Genomic DNA, 16,471 nt, shown 5'->3' on the forward strand with positions numbered 1-16,471 from the left:
CATAGATTCTTAGAATCCCTACAGTGTGGAAGCAGGCTATTCGGCCCAACAAATCCACACTGACTCTCCAAAGAGCATCCCAACCAAACATCACCCCGCTTCCTTCTCCCTGTAACTCTGCATTTCCCATGGCTAATCCACCTAATCTACACATCCCTGGGCAATTTAGCTTAGCCAATCCGTCTAACCTGCACATGTTTGGACTGTGGGAGGAAACCAGAGCACCCAGAGGAAACCCATGCAGACAAAGGGAGAAAATACAAACTCCACACACAGACAGTCACCTGAGGGTGGAATTGAACCCGGGTCCCTAGTACTGTGAGGCAGTAGTGTGAGTCACTGCTGCCCAGATTAGGTCATCATGGGATATTAATATATTTAAATAAGCCTGTTGCTACTCAATAACAAGATTCTCATCTTGCCACCAAAACTTTGGGAGGAAAATCAGACTTTTGTTTCCTCAATGTGGGGGATTGCGTTTTTCCATTCTTGCCATATTTTGCCAAATGAATCACCAATGCCCACGTCATCCCAGAGCTGGGAAAATTCTGCCCATGGTTTGTGAAGTGTCTCGAGATGTTTTTTGAGAAGTGTGATAAAATTCTAATTAATACTAATATGTTTTTAATAACCTCACACATTGGTGAGCATGGATATTCTTACAGTCAACACAAATCTAGTAATTTGTATGTTTTGCTATCTTGATGAGGTTTTGAAATTTTCAACAGGACACTAATCTATTGGAGGATGAATAGTGTTGGCCTATACTGTGCTGTGCAAATGAGATCATTTAAACAGCAACAATGTACTTTAGTGGATAATAAGATTTGCTGAAAATTCATAACGTTTATAAATTTGACTCCAAACAGCCAGAATGTGAATGTCATTGAGCTTTTGCAGACTATTTAGTATACTTTTCAAAAACATTTATATACAAGTAAACAATATAAAAATAATAAAATACCATATTCTTCTAATTTGGCAATTACTGTCATCTTTTCCTCGTATATTTACAGTACCAAAATTCCTTGAATCATAATCATCTTTTGCATAAAGATGAGAGATATAGCAGAGAATTCTGTCGCTTGAACACATGCCATGCTTAATGGTCTAAATATTTCAATAAAACATTACTGCCATGTTTTGATTCTTTTTTTATGCTCATCAGAGTACTGGTGAAATGAACATTTTCCCAATTAAATCACCAAGTCTCATTTGTGCAATTGCTTTATCTAAAACTTCCCAAATTCTGTCCTAGTTATGTGCCTCAACCTCAATGTTAGAAAAGCATCTAACCATAAGGCATTCATACAAAACGAAATCCTGCTGATACTTGCTTACACACACTCTTACTGAGAACGGGATGGGACCTTTTGCCGCTGCCGATTAGCCACTGCCCTTTCACTGCTGAGGGCGCTTTGCCACCGCAAGTGTTTGTAACTCATTTTTATGTATAAACCAATAAAATGATATTTATTTCACCTCTTTTTTAATCAATATGTACTATGTAGTTTTATAAATAAAGGGGACTGAGAAGTATGAACAAGCGGGAGGGAAAACAATCAGTACATATATATATTTCTGGTGGCGAATAGTCTCCAGAGGTCAAAGGACCCCAGTGGAGAAACGCTGGTGGCGAACTGGCAGTGGCTAATCATCGCCGGCGAATGTGCCGTGGCGAATCGTCACCAACCCTACTGAGAACCTCTAGGAATGAGAACCCTGGCTAATAGAGTTATAGAGTCACAGAGATGTACAGCACGGAAATGGGCACTTTGGTCCAACTTATCCACACTGACCAGATATCCTAAATTAATCTCATCCCATTTGCCAGCATTTGGCCCATATCCCTCTAAATCTTTCCTATTCATGCCTTTTAAATGTAGTAATTGTCCCAGCCTTCTCCACTTCATATTGCAGCTTGTTCCATATACGCACCATCCTCTGCATGAAAAAGGTTGCCCCTTGTGGGTCCCTTTTAAATCTCTCTTCTCTCACCTGAAGTCTATACCCTCTCGTCTTGGACTTCTCCACTCCAGGGAATAGACCATGTCTATTTACCATATCCATGCCCCTCATGATTTTATAAACTTCTATAATCCTAGCTAAGTGTGCAGAGACTGATGATGCTGCAACATCAAACTAAGACCAACAAGCTTATTTTAGACCAGTGTTAAACCCTGAACACTTCTCTAAGCTGTAAAGCTGTGTTCTACCTAATGTAATAATGCAGCAAAATATAAAAACTTGCATTTGACAAAACATCCCAAGGTATTCCACGAGTGTTGTATTGTAAATGTTTTAAGGAGGGTCTTCAAGGAAGAAAAAATGGTTTAGGAAGCTGAAACTTGATGGGAATCTTATAATCAATATGTCAGCCCACCTTTTTAAAAGACCAGCTCAAATCAATCTGAGCTATAAAGTTCTTATGCTCTACCTTACATTGGCGATGACTTGAAGGGTGACATGCATTTGAAAGCATGTTGCTCTGTTTTAATCTCATAGTTTAATAGTAGCCCAGACACTAAGAATGTTTGAATACAATAGTTACCTGTAGCTGCTGTTTTTGATTCTTGAATGCCACAACTTCCACACCCAGTGTTTTATGATATGAGCAGTAACATAAGCATTGCTGTATTGGTTAAAGTACTCTGCAAAAAAACTCAAATCAACAGACATTGGAAAGAGTGAGGCAATGAATATATTCAAAATTGAGGCTTTGCGGGCCAAGAGCCAGTGAACATCAGAAAACACATGGCTCCTGAGAGGGCTGAGAATATGGGCAGCAGAGGTTTATATAAGTTAAAATTTGTAGAAAGGATAAAATGGGAGATATGCCCAAGAGAGTTCTGGAATAGTTAAATCTAAAGGGATAATGAACATGGATGAGCATATCAACAGCAGAAGGCTTTTGTGCAGTTTATAACCACTGGAGAAAATATGTTCTAATAATGCGTTGATATAATTTCAATTCAAGACAGTGTTTGGTTTGGAGGGTTTTGCAGATGGTAAAGTTCCTATATCTCTGCTGTCCTTGTACTTCTAATAATTGAGATAGTGAATATGGAAGGTGCTGCCGAAGGAGCCTTGGTGATTTGTAGTGCATCTTGTTGATGGTACACACTACTGCTACTGTACATGAACGGTGCAGGCAATGAGTACTTACGTTTGATGAAGTGCTGATCAATTGGATTGCTTGTCCTGGATTGTGTCAAGCATCCTGAATCTTGATGGAGTCCCACTCATTCAGCCAAGTGGAGAGTAATCCATCAGGCACATGACATATACCTTGTAGATGGTGGATAGGTTCTGGGGAGTAGGAAGGTGAATTTCTCCTTGTTGAATTCCCAACCACTAACCTGCTGTTGGAGTCACAATAGGTATATGGGTGGACCAGTTCTGTTTCTGACTAATGGTAATCCCAAGGACGTTAAAAATGAGGGAGAGAACAATGGTAATACCATCGAATGTCAAGGAGGGATGATGAGATCTTTTCCTTTTGGAGGTGATCATTGCCTAACACTTTTGTGATGCAAATGTTATTGATCAAGTTGCCACAATGGTGAGGGCTTGGAAAATGCAGGAAATTAAAAATTAGGATTAGAAGAATATGTGAAAGCAACTTTGCATGAGAGTGAGCATTACATTAGATTTATTCTAGTTTAGGTTGTGACAAAAGAATAATCATAAAAATGCACTTTTTAAAATAAGTATTTGATAGGTGATAATGATTATAGGTTCTTATGTGCCTGCTTATAATTTTTTTAATTGATTAGGCACAATTCCTATGATGATAAACAGACTCCTTCTGTGCCTGATTATCACAATGGCAATTGTGGCTCATTAATGAGAAGTGCACTGATATCACTCGTAACATCTGACATGGGATGAGTCACATTGCGGTAATCATTCTTCACTTCAGTTCCTACAGAGACAAGAGTCCAATAATATAGGCACGTGTACGTAGATCCCTCAAAGTTGCCACCCAAGTTGATAGGGTTGTTAAGAAAATGCATGGTGTTTTGGTTTTTATTAACAGGGGGATTGAGTTTAAGAGCCCGTGAGATTTTGCTGCAGTTCTATAAAACCCTGGATGGACCATATTTGGAATATTGTGTCCAGCTCCGGTCCCCTCATTATAGGAAGGATATTAGATGCTTTAGAGAGGGTGCGAGGAGATTTATCAAGATGCTGCCTGGATTGGAGGACTTGTCTTGTGAAGAGAAGTTAAGTGAACTAGGGCTTTTCACACTGGAGAGAAGAAGGAAGAGAGACAATAGGTGCAGGAATAGGCCATTCTGCCCTTCGAGCCTGGACCACCATTCAATATGATCATGGCTGATCATCCTTAATCAGTATCCTGTTCCTGCCTTATCTCCATAACCCTTGATTCCACTATCCTTGAGAGCTCTATCCAACTCTTTCTTAAATGAATCCAGAGACTGGGCCTCCACTGCCTTCTGGGGAAGAGCATTCCACGCAGCCACCACTCTCTGGGTGAAGAAGTTTCTCCTCATCCTGCATCTGGGAAGATAATACAGTTTGACTAGGTTCATTTTCCACAGATTATCACAAAGCTAATTTCTATGCTGCCTACAGACTGATGAAGTGTAGCCCTTGGCAGGTACAAGCAAGATCCCCTTTTTGCTGCACATTTATCCAGTGATGGAATATGTATGGGACGTTCTGTGCATAATTGTTGTCTAGTTGCCTGATTGCCAATTGCTGAGAAGGTAGCATCTGAAGTAGGCCATTCAGCCTTTCCCACCACTATTCGATTTGATTGTGCCTGATTTGTCTTTTAACTCCATCCATCCAATTCGATTTGGTAACCATCAAATCCTTGCTTAACAAGAAAAATTAACAATATTTTTATACGTGAAAGTTCCAGATTTCACTCCCCTTTAAGTGCAAAGTGATTCCTGCTATCATTTCTGAAACACTTAGTTCTAATTTTAGATATTTTTAATCAGCCTGTTTAGATGCACCTCTGACCAGGTGGGACTTGAATGTAAGTCTGCTGGCCTAGAGATAGGGACACTACCGCTGTATCAGAAGACCTCTAAAGTATACCCTGGCTTGCATACAATAAAGAACTTTCAGCCATGGTTCTTAATTTTAAACTTGTGCTCCTTTGTACTGACCTTCCATAACAAAGGGCATTTCTCTATTGTATCAATTCCTTTAAGTAACTTATTCATTTCAATTATATCAGTCAAGGTAGGCAAGCCTAGAAGCTTGTCACAACTGGTCAGTCCATCAACTCTGCAATATTTCTGGGAGTGCCACAATCCTGAGAATTATATATGGGGATTGATGGTGGTGATGCAGGGGGGAATCCAATGCTCTGAATAATTTTGTTGGCAATGACATTATATTCATGTTGATTAGATTAGATTACTTACAGTGTGGAAACAGGCCCTTCGGCCCAACAAGTCCACACCGACCCGCCGAAGCGTAACCCACCCATACCCCTACATTTACCCCTTTACCTAACACTACGGGCAATTTAGCATGGCCAATTCACCTGACCCGCACATCTTTGGAGTGTGGGAGGAAACCGGAGCACCCGGAGGAAACCCACGCAGACACGGGGAGAATGTGCAAACTCCACACAGTCAGTCGCCTGAGTCGGGAATTGAACCCGGGTCTCTGGCTCTGCGAGGCAGCAGTGCTAACCACTGTGCCACCGTGCCGCCCACTCTGTCTCTGCAAATCGCTTTATCCGACAACCCTTTGCGATCTCTGCGCTCCTCCAGTTTTGACACTTGAGCGTAGACATCTGAGCGTAGAATTTTAAAAGATTTATGTGAGTCTTTTGACATTTCAAGGCCACAAGGCAAGTGGTATTCATGTGAAAGTAATGAGTCTGATCTCCAGCTTCGACTGTATGCCATGGTGTATACTGCATGAAGGTCAAGTCTTAAATAATAGATGGAAATTCAATTCCAAGCTTGTGTTGAGACAGATGAACATTAGCTATGGTTAATACAATTAGCTTTCATATTCCAAGTTTTAGGAATAACTACTGCCACCTGAAAAATCCTTGGTTTGTCCTGAAACTTGCCATAGTTGACTCTGATCCAAGTTATCCCATTACATCTTGTGAGGTCTGAAAGTAGCCACTCTTCCAATTTAACGTGAAAGAAAAAAAACCAGCAAAAATAAAACCTCTGAACCAATAATAGAAAATGCTGGAAAAAATCTCGGTGTACCTAAATCATATGGATTGCAGCTGTTCAAGGAAGTAGCTCTCTCTCATTTTCTCAAGGGCAGTTGAGGATGGGTAGCAAATCCTGGCCAAGTCAGTGGTGACTACATCCCATGAAAGATCTAAAAATAAGTTTTTCTGATGTTGGACTTTTGTTTAAAGTGTCAAAACTGTTTCTTCCTTTTATGGATGCTGCTCAAGTTGTTGTTAGATTTTTTTCCAGCAACTTCTGTTTTTAAAGCACTTCCAATTTGCCCTGTTCCCATAGGCTCTACTCCACACCCCCAGTCTTACCGCACGGCAACAGATGCCCTACGCTAAGCATTTCCCCCATAATAGTGTAATTACCATTAACAGCAAATTATGGATAATGGGGCCACTTGCAGGGATATCACATCTGTCATATTTTAAAAATAAAGTGTAGGCCTTGTGCATTTCACGATTAAAAGTGTTAAATTATTGAGGACAGGTTGCATTTTGTTGGTGTTTATTTCCTGGAACGTTGATGATTTCTGCACAGCTGTGCTCAGTTTCAAGTGAATGTGAGAATTTGAGGATGCTTTAGGAAATAATGAGGAAATTGCAGGAACTCTGGCATAAATTTTGCTTTATACTTAGCAGGTATCTACACAATGACCTTCGTATGTGCTCGTGATTCTATGTTGAAACTTCAGTAAAAGTAATGACTGATACAGGTGTCCTTTTTGTTTAAGAGACAGATGCGAGCTAATTACCTTGCAGCAGATGGAATGGGGCAGTTGTAAAATTAAGAGTAACTGCTATATCATGACAATCCAGCAGGATAATGCACTACCACATGTTGTTGTTATCCCCAGAGTACTGGGTTGGAGACCAGCCAAAGGTTCATTCTCTCATTGATGGCTAACAGCCTATGTGAAAGGAAGTCTGCAAGATATAGCCATTTGCATCAAGATCAGATCACATTACATCATAATTACTGCAGTTTTGTGTTTTTTTAATGAATACACATTCAAACCCCACATGATAATATTAGTAATCTAATTAGCACAGCAGCTGCAATGCAACTTCTCCACAAAGGAATAGTGAATAACATTAAGCTCAACCTTTGCTAATGAATTTTTACTTGTTGCGTTATCTTGGTAAATTTTTTTTTTTAGTAATTGTATATATCATGAAGACCATAAGGTATGCTAGATATCCACATGAAAATGACTCAAATGAGTTAGCAATGTAGTTTACACAAGGGACAGAATTTGTATCCCACAAGCCTTCAAATGTTTCCCCCATTTACCATGTTTAAATAGGTCCCTAGTGAGCAGGTTTAATGCAGCAGAAACCAGTTCTGAATGTGTAAGAAAGGTTTGTATTTATATAATATCTTACATGATCATAGGATTTCCCAAAGTGCTTCACAACCAATTAAGCATGTTTTGCCGTCACTGTTGTAACTTAGGAAACACAGCAGTCAACTTGCACCAACTAGCTCTCTCAGTGATGGAATAATTGACCAGATAATCATCTTATTTATGTCGTGTCTGAACTCCAAGAGAATTCTTTTGACTTTTTAAATAATGCCATTGGATCTTTTACATCCATTTGACATGACAAATGGTGCTCCAGAGCAATATATCATCTGACAAATAGAATCTCCAACAGTGCAGCAATCCAGAGTATTGCAGTGAATTATTGGCCTTGCTGGAGTGGGGCTTAAACTGATAACTTGGCCAGAAGCAAAGAGTGCTACCAAAGGAACTATGTTTGCCCCACAGATACACTCTTACAGTATGGAGGCAGATTTCTTTTTCTTTCCAGAATGTGAATGTTTTGGTGAGGCAGAAACAATTATTTCAAATTTGAGCACAAGGTGTTCACAATTTTCAGTCTGTTAATCATGACCATGTTTTTTGATTTGATTTATTATTGTCACATACCTAGGTACAGTGAAAGATTTTTCTTTGTGTGCAGTACAGGATGATCGGACCATATAAAGTGCATTTGGTTAATAGAGCAGAGTGAAGAATACTATGTTAGAACTGCAGGGAAGGTGCACAAAGAGAAATCAACATTTAAATTTCAAATTTGACAGCTCCAAATGGAAGTCTAATAACAGCGGGGAAGAAGCTGTTATTGAATCTGTTGGTACGTGTGTTTAAGCTTTTGTATCTTCTGCCCTTAGGAAGGGATTGGAAGAGATTGTAACTATGATGGGAGGGTTCTTTAATGTTGGCTACCTTCCTGAGGGAGCGCGAAGTGGAGATGGAGTCAACAGACAGAAGGTTGATTTGAACTGGGCTATGTTCACAACTTTCTGTAGTTTCTTATGGTCCTGGGTGGAGCAGTCACCATACCAAGCCATGTTGCATCCACATAGAATGCTTTCTATGGTGCATCTATCAATGTTGGTATGGGACTTTACCGAGTTACCAAATTTCCTCAACCTCCTGAGGAAGTAGAGGCATTGATGTGCTTTCTTGATTGTAACATCAAGATGATTGGGCCAGAGCTTAGGCGCAACTCCATCTATACGTTTGCTGATGACACCACCTTTGTAGGCCAGATTGTTGGTAATTGTTGCTCCTAGAAACTTGACAATCTCAAACATCTCCACCTCAGCACCATTGAAGTAAACAGGGTCATATCCTCCACCTTGCTTCCTGAAGTCAATGATCACTCTTTTTTTTTTGTTTTGCTGACATTGAGGGAGAGATTGTTACCTTTACCATCCAGCACTCTACCTCTTTCCTCTATTCTGTCTCATCATTGTTTGAGGTCTGGCCTACAAAGGTGGTGTCATCAGCAAACGTATAGATGGAGTTGCGCCTAAGCACTGGGGGAGAAACATATTGCCTAATCTGTTATCCCTAGTGTCTCTGCACAAGGCTTGTCATCTTATTAGAAATAATAGCAACAATAGACATGATTTCAATTGTTAATGTTGCAATAATTAGTAAAATATGGACGGTTCAACAAAGGCAGTAAATACTTGAAAGTAATAATTGGCAAAAGCAAATATGATAATTGCAAGGACAATTTTGATGCTGTTATTGGTGTCATATTACTGTAGGAGATGATGGTATAATGGAGATGACACAGCTCTAGTAACATAGAAACCCAGGTCTGAGATATGGGTTCAAATCCCATCACTGCAGCTGCTGAAATTTAAATTGAGTTAACAAATCTGGAATACAAAGTATTTAATAGCAATGACTGTAACAACTCTCACTGATTGATTGTTACAAAAATTCATCTAGTTCATTAATCTGCTGTCCTAATCAGAACTGTCAGCAGTGTGGTTGACTGTTAGCTTCTGTCTGAAATAATGAATGAGTGAGGAATGCTGGCCTTGCCCACATCCCATGAAAGAATAAACAAAACCCTCCAACTCTTTCAAATATAATGTTCAAGATATACCATCGGAAAAGGATGAACAATGTGGGTTTTTATCTGAAAAACTTCTAGTCTTGTGTTTCCTGACAAATGAAAACTGTCTTTATCAAATATTTGATTTTTTTTTAAGATCCGTGTTGGGTCACTCAAGGGCAAAACTAAGCTGTGACCTCATGGAGGTCGTTAAAAATATCAAAGATTTGGTAAAGAGAGTTTTTATTTGTTGGGAAACACAACACTAGAGGCTATTAATATAAAACAATCATCAAGAAATTAAATAGGGATTTTATAAAATCTCTTTACCCAGACAATAGTGAGAATGTGAAACTTCCTATCACAGGGACTAGTTGAACTAAATAAATTCATTTAAACTGAAACTAGATAATCATATGCGGGAGAAACATCAGTTGGGTACATAGAGCTTTAGTTGAGTAAAGAGCTGATATGTATGAGCTACACAAAGTGGACAATGCTTTGTCATATTTCATATAATATTACATTTCAGCTACTTTCCTCTTCTCACATAGGATACATTGCATTGTCCTGATTATGGAGTTCTTGTATAATAATTTTTAGGAAAACAATAATGTTTAAAGCTGTTGCCTCTTGTTCTCTGAACTGCGCTGGGCAAGAAACTCAAAATATGGCTGCTGAATACCACTACCATCTGTATGTGGATTACAGAGTAACTTATGTCAGGCATGTGAATACTCTTGACCAGGAATTAACCTGGTTCCTTGTCTACTCATTGTAAGAATTTAAATTGGACCTGGATCAGAAGAACAACTCAGAATCACAGGTGGAAGATGGGGAATCTTTGAGTTTCAATTCCTTGTATGAAACATCTCCTGTTCTTTTGCATTTCTAGTAACAATGGCCATTTCATCTTGTTAGCTAAGCATGATGTTTTTTTAAAAAATGCCTGGACAAAGACTTATTGTAGCTCCAACCATCTAAGAATACCCATCTCCAAGCAAAGAGTGAGTCAGGAATAGAAGGAATGTGAGACACTTTAAAACTGTTACTGGTCTGTTGTAATATAACTGGGCAGCAGAAGCCAAGAATCTTCATTCTCCCAAAATCTGCTGCTCTGCAAAAGAGCAATTCAAGAAAAGAAAACCTCTATTCAACTGTAGGATCCATTGCGGGGTCTGACTTTGTGTTAGCCTCTTTTGTTTCATAACTCAAACAATAGGCCCTAATGGTGTACTATCAGGACTTATTATGACTTGCTATTTATAAGTTTCTTTTTGCCTTATCTGTACTTTTTTTTAAAAATTGGATATCTGTAATTTCTTTGTAATAACTTTATCTGTCCACCCTCAAGGAACATACTAACCTTTAACCTGTTTAAATGAAAGAGTGATTGCTGGGCTACTTTAACTTGAATCATTACAAGGGGACTGCACAGGCTTTTAGTCTACAGTTCACTGACCATGCGATGGTGAAGTTTGATGGCTGTGGCAGCATATACAAAGACTTATTTTTTAAACCTTACTGCATAATCTATTTGATTACAACTTAATGCAATATCTCTGTAATGAAATGGTTCATCACTGTGAAGTGATAATCTGGTCTAGTGCTGATAAGAAACATCAGATTAGTAAATATATGTATTTCCTAAGTCTTTTCAACATCAATGGTTTGTTTCAGTAAAAATGGAAATAAATGTGTTGAATCTTTTTCTTGGTTCTGAAAGCTATCATCTAAAGAGTCATTAATGAAGATAAGCTTAAATCAGATTGCATTTTGGAGCTAATCTTGTACTGTGATGAAATCTTTTAAATTTTACTAAGATATTTGATATGCAGTTTAATCAGAGCCAGATCAACATGGGCCATATTTGGGTCTCAAATGTGAGGATACACATTCAAAACTTTATTTTGAAAATTCCCACAGAGTCTGATGGATGCCTTTAAATCTTACTGTTTGCTATTGGGAACATTATCAGCATTTGGGCAGCAAATAGCAGGGTTTGCGCATGTGTTTTTGTTCATATACAACTTGTAATTCTTACTAGGCAATTGTAATAGAATATTTATGTCATGTATGACTTTTATATTGTGAGGTGCAGCAGGATGGATAGGAGAGTCGGTGTCAATTCTTTTTAGGATCAGATCTAATCTGAGAACATTTCCAAACTCTGAGCTTGATTCCATTTCAGAGAGAAGTCCAGATACCTGGTAATGGTTTGTTATGACTCCTTGAGTAACATGATTTGAAGAGGTTCAACATCAAGGGAAGGTGTCTTGGGAAGTATTCATCAGAATAGTATAGAGGGTCTAGCAGTCAGCAGAAATAGCAGCTGTTGCCATGGAAATAACTTGATAATCAGCACAACATGCACTGTTGCATTATTCCCTGGCATCTACCTGATTTCTATATGGATTGTACTCCATCTGATCAGACAGAACAATTGAGGGAGTTATTCACATCAACAAGAACGGTCATGCTCTCTCATCTTCTGAATTTATCTCCGAAAATGTGGTGAATGCCGAGAAGTTTAACATTGAACCTCACGGAGTAATTTGTCATTCTTAAAGCTAATGGTTTGGATTTTACATTCATCACATCCTATATTTCATAATCTAGAAGTGACAATTACCCTACAGGGCAACTGCTCTGTGTGCTATGAAAATCCATTGCCACAGCAACATCCTGTTGCCTGTCTTTTGGGCACAAGAATTCCAATAATCATGGGTCTGGGTTTTAGTGCTTGTAATAATTATAACAAGGTCAGCCAGGTGGACCTCATAGAATGAGTTCCTTATTTGAGACTGTTAATCTTGTCCAATCAGGGAGCCCTGGCTGACTGGTAAGAACAAGAGTTAGAAGTTCTGTTCACTCTGAAAGCTGGGTCAGAGGGAGCTGGATCAGTGTCAAGGACTCTCCACATTTAAATAAAGGGTGATTTGGTGAGAAAAGCACACTGCTGAAGAAATTCACTTGCAATAGTAGTCTTTGAGCTGGGGTAAGCATTTCTGGTATCATGCTATTATTTGGGAAACTTTAAGTTTAAAGCATGATACAAATGCTACAACTGTTATGAGAATTTGCAGGACACCTGTGGCTACTTTCAGACAAGTAGAGAGGTCCTCCAGGGCTGTCGGATGCATTGATTCCTCAGCCTGTCACCATATGGCTCAGTTAAAGTGCCCCTGTCTGTCTCCACCCCAAATCCATTGCTTTGACTAAGTGGACGCCAACTGGAAAATCTCAGTCAGATTCCTTTAGCCCTGGACTTATTTACCTTGTTGACATGGATAGCCCTGACAACCTGAATTCCATCTTGGCAAACATTGTTAAAGGGATCATAGAGTATGTGGCAAGGTGGGAACTGGGTTGGATGATGATGTTGAATGGAAAAGCAGGGTAAAGGGGCTGAATGGCATGCTGCTCTTATTTTCTGTTTCTATAATCCTCAGCACTGGGAGTGGGGTTAGGGAACTGGCACCAATATTTATTTGGTCCTATTTGCCTCAGCTTCACATCCCTGAGGGCTCCCAAAGATCAATCCAGAGTTCAATGAGGGAGTTATGACATTTCAGAAGTTTGTTGATTTTAATTGTCAGTTATGATTGAATGACAGCACTCTTGTCCCTGGAGTCATAAGATTGTGGCTTCAAGACCCATTCTGGAGACTTGAGCACAAAGTTGGCAGACACTCCAGTGTGGTGCCATGGGAATGCTATGCTGTTGGTGGTGATATTTCTCAGATGAGCCAGTAAACCAACATATAAAAGATTCCACAGGAGAAACACAAGAGTTAAAATAGTAACAAATGGAGACAACTACAGGATCAGAATTCAAATTTATTATTCAATGGGGCAGGTCCTACTGGCAGTCAACAATCGTATATGTCGATTAACAATAGCTTCATAAGTGAGTACAGGAAACCCCAAGGCTTCAGGAATCTATCGCTGTGGAGATTTAATCAGTCAGTGAATCAATGCTAATATGGGTCAACAACAGACAGAAAACGCCTTTGCATATGTAGCTTCTGGCCTCAGTGCATGAATTATTGAAAGATTCATGTACACTAATAACCAGCTCCTAACATTGCTCTACAAAATCATTTGAGAATTCATTACTGGCTTGAAAGGCTAAACATTTGTATGCCAGAGAGAGGCATCTGCATGATCAGAGGCATTTTTAGTTCTGTTTTATATGTATGGCATTGATGGCAATAGGATGACAGTTTGGTCTGGGAACAGGGGTTAAGTTGTCACAATAATCGTTCATGCATGCAGCTGCCGAGCAAAACAGAGCTTCTCTTCCTCACTCGTTACCTAATATGGTCAATGGTCTCTCTCTCCCCAGGTTCTGTATCCCTCTCCTTCAAAGCTATCGTCATTGGCCTTCTTCCCCAAAAAAACCCTTGATTCATTCCATCCTTGTAAAATACCGCCTAATCTCCAATCTCCTTTTCCTCTCCAAAGTCCTCATGCACGTTGTTGTTGTTAACTAAGTCTTTGCCGTCTTTCTCAGAACTGCTTGTTTGAATCCTTCTAGTCTGGTTTCCACCCTTTCCAAAGTATCAACATGGCTCTTCTCAAAGTCTCAGATGACATCATGTGTGACTGTGACAGACAATTCCCCTTCATTCTTCTTGACGTGTGCAGCCTTCAACATGTTCACCACATCTTTCTCCTCGACCTCTCCACAGTATTCTTCCTGGGTGGGACTGAATTTGTCTTGTTCCATTTTTAGCTAGCTATTTATATTGCCTACAACTATTTCAATCACTTTAATCAAGTATTTGGTCATCCACTATAAAACTGAGAAAGCGAGGACTGCAGATGCTGGAGATCAGAGTCGAAAAGTGTGGCACAGGAAAAGCACAGCAGGTCAGGCAGCATCTGAGGAGCAGGAGAGTCGACGTTTCGGGCATAAGCCCTTCGTTACAAATGTAGGATGGGGGAAGGGGGCTGAGAATTAAATAGGAGGGTGGGGAAAGATAGCTGGGATAGTAATAGGTGGATGGAGGTGAGGGTTGATGGTGATAAGTTGGAGGGGAGGATGGAGCTGATAGTTGGGAAGGAAGGTGGACAGGTAGGGCAGTTCAAGAGGCCAGTGCCAAGTTGGAGGGTTGGATCTGAGATGAGGTGGGAGGAGGGGAGATGAGGAAACTGGTGAAATCGATGTTGATGCTGTGTGGTTGGAGGATCAAATTTTATTTTATAGCTGCTCCTGTGAAGCACCTTAGGATGTTTCAAAGCATTGACCGTATCATTAGCCTTTATGTAGTTTTAATGTCGTGTTAGTTATTGATAACCTCAGGTGATTTTGAGCAGTTTATGATTTGCCAAAGGAAGATTTGCAAATGGCACAATGGGATCCATTTATCTCTGAATTATCATCCAATATTTTTATTCTCTATTTATTTTCTTATTTGAGAATAAAATAACAAGAACTTATATAGCATAATAAAATGCTCCAAGGCACCATACAAAAGCATTATAAAATATGAAACTGAACCACGTGCAGCAATATTAGCGCAGAAACACGAGGTGGAGAGGCAGAGAAGTGTAGGGAAGATATCTGAGCTTGGGGCCTAGATAACTGATGGCCCAGGCATCAAGGTTGGAACAGTTAAAATCAGAAATGAAGAAGATGCCAGAATTGGAGGTGTGCAGACATTTCAAAGACTTGAGGGGGCTAAAGGATATGGGGAGGGACAAGGCCAGGAAGTTATTTCAAAACAAGAATGGGAATTTTAAAATCAAGATGTTGTTTGACCAGCAACCTATATAGATCAGTCAGTACTGAGATGACAGAAGAATGGAATAGTGTGAGATACAAAACTGGCAGCAGTTTTGGTGTGCCTCCAGTTTAAAGAAGGTATAATGTGAGAAACCAACCAGGAATACATTGGCATGATCAAGGCTTGGGGTACTTTAAGAAAACTTCTCTCATAGATTGTGAAGTTCCTTGGCAAGGTCAACATTTGCCCATCCAAAATTACTCTTGTTAAGGTGCTCAACCACCTTTGTGAACTTTTGCAGTCAATGTGTTATACGTACACCCAGAGTACTGTTAGGATGGGAGGTCCTGGTTTTTGACCAGCTACAGTGAAGAGATGATGATTTAGTTCAGGATGGTCCGCAGGGTTGGAACGGAACTTGCAGGTGATCCTATAACTTTGTATCTGCTCCCTTTGTCCTTCTAAATAGTAGAGGTCACAAGTTTAGAAGGTACTATTCAGAGGTTTAGTGAGTTACTGCAGTGCATCTTATAAATAGTGCACCAATGCCAAAGATGACTGAGATAGTGAATGAGCTGTTCAAATGGGTTACACTATCCTGGATTGTATTGAGTTTCTTGATTGGTAAATGACGGTTTTAGTAGCAGATGAGCTGAGACAGAGTAATGTCAGAGAACGATAACAGAGTTGGAAATAGCTAATGAGCAAATATGAATTCAGAAACTCAGTACAGGGTCACAATGACATGATGGTTTGCAAATAGACTGGCTTTATCTTAAGCTAATTACCCAAATGGTGGATGAAGCCAGTAGTCTAGGTGTCGAGTTTGGAGTGAGGACTGAAACAATTGCTTCAGTCTTGCCAATACATAATTGGAGGAAATTTATGTTCATTTAGAACTGTATGTTGGATAAAGAGTGGATTGGGTCAAGACACTGTGAAGAATGTCACTGCTCCTCTTCAAAGTAATGCCAAGGAATCTTTTACAACTCAGCACATCTGGCCTTCATTTAAAATTGCATCTACCTCCTTAAGTGAAGTACTCCCTCAGCACTGTCCGGGAGTGTTCGTCTTGTTAAAGCTTATGCCCTGGAGTGAGACTTGAATCTGGAACCTTAAGATTCAGAGGCCATAGTGCCACCAACTGAGTCTTGGCTGACATTTTGCCTTGATTCATCCTCACTTAA

The 16,471-nt window shown here is 39.7% G+C and overlaps 1 protein-coding gene across 3 annotated transcripts in view; it reads left to right on the forward strand.

Moving 5' to 3' along the window:
- sgsm2 (small G protein signaling modulator 2) overlaps nucleotides 1–16,471 on the forward strand; it is a 216,565-nt gene that overhangs the window by 72,331 nt on the left and 127,763 nt on the right. The window lies entirely within an intron of this gene.

Source organism: Chiloscyllium plagiosum, unplaced genomic scaffold (assembly GCF_037043375.1).
Source record: "Chiloscyllium plagiosum isolate Xiang-an unplaced genomic scaffold, Cpla_swu_hap1 HiC_scaffold_31, whole genome shotgun sequence".
NCBI lineage: Eukaryota > Metazoa > Chordata > Chondrichthyes > Orectolobiformes > Hemiscylliidae > Chiloscyllium > Chiloscyllium plagiosum.